A 9898-nucleotide genomic window follows, 5' to 3' on the forward strand; every position below is an offset into this window, starting at 1 on the left:
GCTTCTGCCATTCAGAGCAGACTTCCCATAGCAAAATACAGCAACTCTTCACCTATATTCAGATCTCCTCTGAAAGTCTAATGTTGTCTCCTTAATTTCTCGCTTCCTTTGCTATTACTATATTGCTACCTTATTCCTTAACTCCCTAAAGCCTTTTGAGATACACTTGATATGAAAGAGGCCATACAGAATAAAATTGCATGGTACAATCGGATGCGGTATCAATCCAAGAAGCAGCCAGTGCTGATGTTTCTATATCCAATGCAGTCTTTTTAATTCAAGGAGAGAAGGAGAACAGAGAGATGTTAAAATTCATTTAGTTAGGGAGCTGTGTGCATAATGCCCGCTAATGCCAACACAAGCTGCTCAGATAACTCTTACCATACACTCAGAACAGGATAGAGTCCCCTCTTGATTCCTGGTGTAGGTCAGGTTGGAGAGAGAATGGGAGATATGCACACAGTACTGCCTTAATGCTGTTCGCAGCATGTTGGACATCTATCTGGCTGGATTGTTTATACAACAATAAATGTCCAGTACCATCGGGAAACTGCATCAGATTTTATTTGGCAGCTGTGCACATATGTGAGTTGGCAAAAGCCAAGGCTTTGTTTATGAATGTGTGGGTGCTGAGTTAAAAGGACTCTGGCTGGACACATCTTCTAACCACCTTAACTGAAGACGCATTAAAGGAACGACTGAGTTAAAAAAAAGAATAAACTTTTAGGGCATTCAAAGGGAGATTACTACAATACTGATCTGTTAGACGTACAGGTCAGTGAAATGGATAAGCCATAATTCATCCCTGAGTAATCCCTAGTAAAGCCAATGGTGTCACACTAGCGATTAATTTGATGCACTATGTTTTCTATTCATCCATAGGTGTTAAAATTCTATTTGGTGACCACCGATCCTGCCATCGGGCCAGGTGTGTTAGTCAATATGGTCAGCGGTTTGCTGAGACAAGAGATGTCCTGAGCGCATCCTGCCTCTGCAAGACCATTTGCAAGTTTGCCAAGAGGAACACAGTGCTTTGCTGATTAAAGATGTGCGACAAGCAATTCCTGTCTCTGCATTTTCCTTTACAAAAGACTTTGAAATGAAGGCTGTCTAAGGAATAGACAGATCAAAGTTATGGCTGGCAAAACGACGAGCTAACTCTTCAGACCTAATTTACATAAAGCTTCCTTAGTTATAACTAGTATTACTACTCAGCCTCATTATTATACATAGCACTTGTATTCATCCATACAGCTCAAAGAACTTTACAAAGCTGGCTACATATTATTATTCCCATTATGTCTCAGATTCATTAAGTAACCTGACCAAGTCACACACTGAGCCACTGGCTGAGTAAGGACCAGAACTCAGGGTGCTGATTCCCAGTTCCAGAACACACTGTCTCTCTTAACTGCAGCCCCAAAATTAAAGGAACATCGTGTATATTGAAATCAAGTAGTTAGGTATATAATGATCTTTATCTTCTTTACACATACCTGTGCTTATTTGCCTATGCAAATCAGGCTCTTGCCTTCACTAAAGATACACATGCAATTGTTGCAGATGAAATTTAAACAAACCTGTTGAAAATTTGGCCCTGAAAGTTAGATTTCTAGACTAGAACTGCAAATGAAAAATACACGTGGGATTCACAGAGCCACTCATGACCTCCTGAAAGGGGCAGTGAAAATGGCTCTGGTAAAAGCTTTGTGCTGTATATTACAATGACAGAGCATGCAATCACATTAATTCTGCATGCATATTCTGCAGGGCACTATTCTGATTATCTGTCCCATATTCCTCTGTCAAGGAGGACACATTTAAGACAATTCCAGTGCAGGAATGAGACAGGTTTCGGTGCAGGAACAACACAAATCTGTGTAGACAACAGGTTTACCTCTTTGAGGGGTTTTGCTATTTTTTATATCTCACCTCTTTGTAGGGTTATCTCACCTTCTGGGGTGGTCCAGTTTATTGCTTAGGGTTGTGCCTAAAGGCACATGTAGCCCTTAGATTAAGGTCCCATCCATAGGTCCCATGAGGTGTGGTTAATTGTTAATACCTTTTCCTGGGAAGTTTTCCATGAAGAGCACTATGCAGCCTGCTTTTGATGTGCATAAACTGTGAAAAGTGTTCTTGTGACTCACCACTTCCACAATTAAACGGTGTGAATTGGAGGAGCTTGCAAAGGTGTAGTAGCAACATAACCTCTCCAAAATCCTGACCACTTCTATCTAGATGCCCCTCTTCAAATGGTTTTAGGATGGCCGTTTGCTGCCAGCGTCCTGGAAATACTCAGCAGGGCTTCCTTCCTCATGCTAACGCTCTACTCACATGATTAAACATTGTTCGCCCATGTCCTAGCAGCAGTGAAAGAGTCAATGGCTATAATATTCAATTATGTTTTACATTCCGTTTTTGAGGGTTTGCAACATTACAGCTACATTTGTCAGACTAAGTCTATTAGTGTCTGTTGGTGTCATTTTCCTTAGAGGTATATTTTTAGGCTTGACATGTTGGAAGCTGCTTTAATGAACTGGCCATTACAAATTCTTCTTCTCTTGCATTTTTACACCCTGTCTGCTTCTGCTTCCAGCGACGTGAAGATCTGCTTGTTTTCAGGCCTATGGTGATTCCTGCTGTGATCCCCCTGATACTAGAAGGGGTCTTGCTAGTAGTAATAGAGCTAGAATGGCATCTGGGAAAGAAGGTTAAGGCTAATTCTTATCCATAGGTGGCAGCAGCTCCCCACAGTGGGCTACAGCTGATTGACATTTGAGCCTGTCACTGAGCTGCTCTGTCTGAAATGGGGGAAATTGCAGAGACTTGGGGGTAGATCCTCAGCTGATGTGAATTGGCAGAGCTTGAATCTCAGCGAAGCACCAAGTCAGACCAGATGAAGATCCGCCCCAGATAGTTTTTCCCACTGCTCAACTCTAGGTACTTACCTGGAACATGAACCAACTCACGCCATTGTTTTTGCTTCTCAAACACAAATATCAAACCATTCCAATTCCTTCTCCTGGGCATTTGGACAATCTTTAGGTTTGACACCACAAGGCCTGACACCCCTTCTCCCTTCAAACTCATTATTATCCTCACAATGAGGTTCTCTTTCATTGGATGTTTCATTGATTATTTTTATGAATAAGACAAAAGACTTATGGACAAAGTCCTCCCTAGTGTAACTTTACTGAAGTCACTGGCAAGTCAAGTGCAATGGCTCTGTGCTCCGAGCATGGTCCTACTTAGTCGCGAGGAAGAGAGGCAGAAATCTAGCTCTCTGGAGTAGAATCTGTGAAGTATGGTCATTGGAGGTTGTCTGCTACCCTTCCTTGCAATGAAAGGTACTAGTCAGAGTGTGTAAAGGTGCCAGAATCGGGCCTCTTGAGTTCACTAAGGCCGTGACTTGGTCCCATTGGGTTTAACAGCGCAGCATCAGGCCCTATAGCTTTAGTAGAGCAACTAATTATGAGTTTCCCCTGCACTGAAAGGTTAATCAATAGCCAGTGCTACCTCCTCCAGTTGCCTCTATTGCTTAGTGCTCTGGAGCAACCTGATCCCAACAGGACTGGCCACACCTCAGCTGGCTGGGGAGGAGGAGCTCGGTTATTGTTCTCTGTGTGGAACATTCCACTCCTGCTCCACCAGGGGGTGTCATCTCCTTAAAGGAAAAGCAGCCGCTTCTCTAGCCGACCTATTTTGAGTGGTAAAACCAAGTTCTGGCAATGTCTTGGGGCGACGGGCTGGAGAGTGCTTTGGGCCATCGGGGTGCACGTACACGCTGCCCTGGCCATTATGGACCTGTGTGACTTCCGCAGCCTTGGGTCCCAGGTGCACAGCAATCAGTGGGTGCTGCATGGCCGCTATTCCCCTCCCTCCCGCCACCCACTCAATATTGCACCTGCACAAGGGCGAGCTGGGCGGAGACCTGGCTGAAAATGGACCCCATAAGGTTCATTTCCCTTCCTCCTATCACCTGTTTAGTACTAGTAGGAGTGGGCTCTGCATTACCATTCTCTGCACAGAGCACCGGGCTCCTGGATACAGGGCAGCATCCTGAAACGAGCTGCATCTCAGGTTGTCATGTGACTGTTGTCTGGGCTAAAGGCCGCTCGTACTGCCCAGGGTATCCCTGGCCCTGGCCAGCAAAGAGCTGACACCATTCCAGTGTCTACTGAGCTCTCTAAAAGGCAGTATCTATAGGAAATGCTGAAAGGGCCTCGTATGTCACAGCCCTGAAATCCACACTGCCTTGCAGCAGCTCAGGAAAAGGTTGTCCCTCAGGGAAGCACTGTCCCTCCCCGAAATCCTTGGGCCTTTTTGGGCCTTGCCCCCCTCACCCTCACTCTCCCACCCTGTGGGTCAGTGCAGAGAATACACTGCTGCCAACTCTTGGGATTTCATTGCCGATCTCTCAATACTTAATGCGTTATTTAAAGCGCTGGACCCAAGCGATTCCAATGGGACTCTCAGCTTTCTTTCTTCTTTCTCTCTTTTTTTTTTAGAAGAGTAAGTCTCTAGCCCTTGTGGTTGCAGAGGGACACTCGAAAACGTGGCCCAAATGCCTTCCAAAGGCTCAGAAACCAGAAAGGAAACAAAAAGAATCAATATACTGAGAGGGAGGTTGTAAAAGTCTCATGATGTTTAAGCTGCTCTCATGATTGTGGGGGAGGGCTGACTCGTGATTTTTGAACATTTAGGGTCAGCGACAGTGAGCATCGGTGGGGCCATGACCTTACATCCCCTTATCCACCTATCCATCACCTTGGAGATCATGCCTGCCCCTGGGGGGTGGGGGGCACATGGAAGGGGGCAGTCCCTGCACTCTCCAAAGCACAGGTGGTGCAATTGTCTCTGGTCCCTTGCTCTGGAAACATGGGGAAATGCAGGCAAGAAGCTTCCTGTGCACTCTTCCCCCTGTGCAATGGCACAATGGTGACCATGGACAGTCTGGCCTTATAAGTTCACTGGACGTTTGGATAAATATTCTGGACTGGAGGAAGAAGCCTCTTGCTTTGTTACTGCTCTGTTTGGGCCATATTTCCGGGCACTGGCCTCCATTATTATGTGTGCAAACGGGCTTAGGCACCAAACTGGTAACATACATATTTGTGTGCAGCAACTCTCTGAAGGCAATACGTCCGTTACAGAGATGGGATAATGCTGCTACCAGTGAAAAGGCCCATTGCTCTTTGGCACAGATGCTTTGTATTAGTTATTTCCTGGTCTAAGCTCAGACTCTAGAGTGCACGAGCTGTTGGGAAATGTTGACTTCTTTAGTGGCACTCCCAGCAAATTGTGTTCATTGGGCAGCCAGTATGTCCCTCAGCCCGCGCCGCTTTCAGCAGCTCCCATTGGCCCGGAGCAGCGAACCGTGGCCAGTGGGAGCCGCGATCGGCCAGACCTGCGGACGGGGCAGGTAAACAAACTGGCCTGACCTGCCAGGGGCTTTCCCTACACACGTGGCGACCCCAGGTTGAGAAACACTGCCTTAAGGTTTCGGAGCTTTTAGGATGTGCTTTGGGCATGTTTCCCAGGTTTTCTTTGCAACCAGGAGGACTAGAACCTTTGTTGTTGTTGTTGTTGTCTTAATGAAAGCGGAGAGTCTCACATAAGCTTATGACTCCAGGAGCTAAGGCTTTAAGAGAAGCACCAGTGGATGGATCACTTGATTACCTGTTCTATTCATTCCCTCTGAAGTATCTGGGCATTGGCCACGGTTGGAAGACAGGATACTGGGATAGATGGACCATTGATCTGACCCAGTGTGGCCGTTCTTATGTGTTTATGTTCTATTGCCAGACTCGTGATGATACGGCAAGAGTTGGCAACATTGTTTTGTAAGGAAGAGAGATTTTTGGATGTGCTTCATATGTGCATGGAATGTAACATGGGAAAGGAGTTGGTTTTGTTACTGTTCATGTATGAGTCACACAAGCCCAACATATCAGACGTGACATGGTAGCCGTGTATATTCTGTTTTACACTGTAAGCTGCAGGCAGTGTGAAATGTCGTGCAGCTGCTAGTGGGGCAACACTGTAAACTCATATTGCTGTCCCTAAGGTTGAAGTAGCAGCAGTAGAGGAGACATGGCAGGAGATTCTGACCCGACCCATTGATGCAATTCTCCCTGCCATGCACCCCAGTTACGTGGCCTGTGCACTGATCAGAAGTGATCTCCAGTTTCTAAATATTATGGGCCAGATTTTCCCCTGCACCTGAGCTCTGTTCATGGCACTCAAGTGGAGAGAACGTTAGGGAGCTGCCTCTGGCTCTCTGATCTTGTGGGCCCCAGACCCAGTTAGTTAGAGCAGCCTAGGGACTGCTGAAACCTAGGCCACAGGTGTATAGTCTATATAGGACCGTAGTCCAATAAATGATCAGTGCAGGAGATCAGAGCCTTTCCCTTCTCCGATATGTTCCAGTGCCAGGATGAGTTTGGCTGGTGCAGAAGCCTGCTCTACCAGCTTTATGCCAGTGGGATGTTCCCTTTCACCAAGAGATTTCTCCATTTGCTGCCTGTGGCCAGTATCCAGCCCTGTTGTTGTTTTTTTTAAATCACTACTTTAACAACAAACAACTCCCTTCCTCCAACTCCCATAAAGAAACAACAGTCATAGTTCTTGTAGGCCCTACACAAAAACAAAGTTTGGTGCTCTTATGATCCCCTAGCTCTGCAGCAGCCACAGCCCAATCAAAACGATTCCCCGAGTTCTCCTGCAACCTAATCATCAGAGATGCTGGTGCAAACACAAGGAAGCAAAGAGTTACTCCGTTTTCAAGCATCCACACAGTTCAGTGGTTGTGTGTAACTTTCCTGTTTGGCAAATAACAAGGTGTGCCAGATAGTAAAGGTAAAACTCAGAAGAGGAAATATATCCATTTTTAGGTTTGTAAGAAGTTAGGGGAAAAGGGAATGGTACACTGTATTTTGAGTGGCAGGAGGGGAAGCAGGTGGTGTTCCTTTATAATTCAGTTACAGCTTTATTAATGTACGGCTTCAGGTCCTGGTGACTATGACAGAGACCAGAGGCCAGCTGCTTCAGCCAGCTCTGCAGAGTTGGTTTATTCCTGATGTTTTTGCCAAGTACATTACATTGCATGAAAGGCTTTATCTCTCGAATGTTCACAACGCCCAGTAAGGACAAAAGCCAGCTGCCAGATTCAACATTGCCTTTCACACCCAATATGGAATCCGGAGACGGCCTGGGTGAAAAGCACGGCGCTGAATGAAAACAGCTGCAGGAGAAGAAGAGAAGTAGATGGGAATCGGAGAGAAACCCCCAGCCAACTCCTGACTTCTGTTCTGGATTTAAAACGGCCGAGTTTCACTCCTAGTAACCAGTAAAATTCCCTTTCTCCACCCCCAACACACTCAGCTTGCATAGAGAAGCCTTGTGATGGGAAACTGCATAGGGGTCTCACCCCCAATCCCATTAGCCCTCTATTACTGCTACTTTAACCCCTCATCTGGAAGCGCCCACTAGGGCTGTGTAATGGAGGACCCACTGGCTTTCCTATACCTCTCCCACGGCCTGCCTCCGAGCCCCCTGTATCCCCCCTACTCGGAGCCCTGCTCTACTGTGTGCAAGTGTGTGGAGCTCTCCTGTGCACCAGAGCTGCAGCCACCCACTCCCCAAGCAGCAAAACCATGGCAGTTCCACGATCTCGTGGCCTCATAGTATGGCTCCTCTGCTGCATGAATTTCACCGCAAGTGACTCTTCCTGAGCCTGAAGCAACGTAATCCCAGGACACACTGCCTTTTTATAGTTACTGGCTTGGTTTGTACAGCCAGGACAGCACTGGCATAAAAACTAGGTGGAACCAGGTTTCAGAGGGGTAGCCATGTTAGTCTGTATCAGTAAAAACAATGAGTCCTTGTGGCACCTTAGAGACTAACAAATTTATTTCAGCATGAGCTTTCGTGAGCTACGGCTCACTTCTTCGGATGCATAGAATGGAACACACAGACAGGAGATAGTTATACATACAGAGAACATGAAAAGGTGGAAGTATGCATACCAATAGGAAGAGTCTAATCAATTGAGATGAGCTATCATCAGCAGGAGAAAATAGCTCATCTCAATTGCTTAGACTCTTCCTGTTGGTATGCATACTTCCACCTTTTCATGTTCTCTGTATGTATAACTATCTCCTGTCTGTTTGTTCCATTCTATGCATCCGAAGAAGTGAGCCGTAGCTCACGAAAGCTCATGCTGAAATAAATTTGTTAGTCTCTAAGGTGCCACAAGTACTCCTGTTCTTTTAACATAAGGAAAATTACTTTTTATAGTGCTAACAAGGCCAATTCAATCAAGATGGATGTGGCCCATTCCCAGCAGTTGACAAGGAGGTGTGAGTATCAACAGAGAGAAGATTATTTTTTTTAGTGACCCACCCATTCCCAGCCTTTATTCAGGCCTAATTTGATGGAGTCAAGTTTGCAAATTAATTCCAGTTCTGCAGTTTCTCGTTGAAGTCTGTTTTTGAAGTTTTTTTAATTGAAGTGCTCTCCTACTGGACACAAATCAAACATCAAGAACTGTAACATTCAAAAACCAATAGGAGAGCAGTAGGAGATATATTTGCTTGTGTGTTGGCATATGGGCTGGGAAAACACTGTATCAATAGGTATTTTACCTTAACTCTTTTTCCTTTTGGCAAACATACATATTACAGTGTAGATAGTAACTGACATAGGGTGGAGACCTGATCCTTTCTGAATCAACATGCTATAGAGCCTTGATTCATCGCCAATTGCCATGACGGAGTGATTATCTTAACCACAACACTATTCATTTAAGTAACTTTGAAAAGCAGTGTTGAATGTGAACATGTATGGAGCCATCACATACACACGATATGTTTTATTCTAGGCTCCATCACTTATAAAAGCAATTAGCTCAACTCAGACACTATAGTATATAAAGCAATTCTATATCCTTTGTGGGAAGGTGCCATTAGGTATCATTAGGAGTAATTAGAAAGGACACACGGTATACATCAGGATAGATCTGAAGAGGAATTTGGGACACACGCTTGACTTTACTAAGGCAAAATGGTTGGGAAGTCCAAAATTTAGTGTGTATATATTTTATTTTATGTATATATTTTATTCTTTTACATATTTGCTAATTCTGGTTACTTCATGAACCATATAATTATCTTGCTACACATTGATTAATGCTGTGCATGTGTAACGCCGACAGACCCCGGTCGTTGGTGGGCAGGATCCAACGGGGGACCTCTGGAGCTTAGTGCATGAGCCTCTACCGCATGAGCTAAAAGCCAATTGGCTGTTAGCTAAAGCTGTCGAGCAGACTCATTTTATCTCTCTCTCTGTGGGAGACCACACCCAGAAGGTGTATGCGTTACACATGCATTTAAAGGGTCCTGGTGTTTTTTAAAAAATGTTTCAAAGCTATATAATTAATACGAGTCAAATGCTTATGAGGAACCCTCCTATAACAAACCCATGAGCGTATGTGATGCAGAAAAACAAAACATCACTGGCTAAAAATAGATTTGCATCTAAAGCTACCAAAGGATTATTTAAACAGTCATTTGTTTAGCATTTCTATATTCAAAGTCCATTACAGTAATTAACTAATCCTGCACAACATCCCCGGAAGGTAGGTCAGTTTTATTATCCCCATTGAAAAGATGGGTAAACCAAGGCACAGGAAGGGGGTGAAGTAATTTGCCTAATCCTAATCCCTTGCTGATTCTGCCACCTCGCACTGAAAATATGAAAAAGACCCAAATTCATGTATTGTCACTGACGTCTAGGCAGAATTCCCCACTGATTTGAGTGGGGAGTTTTGCTTAAAAATCAATGACAGGATAAGTCCCTTAGAAAGTGTCCTTTAAAAATAATTAGTTGCTGCATACAG

The sequence above is a fragment of the Mauremys reevesii genome, linkage group 13, assembly GCF_016161935.1.
Source record: "Mauremys reevesii isolate NIE-2019 linkage group 13, ASM1616193v1, whole genome shotgun sequence".
NCBI classification, from domain to species: Eukaryota; Metazoa; Chordata; order Testudines; family Geoemydidae; genus Mauremys; species Mauremys reevesii.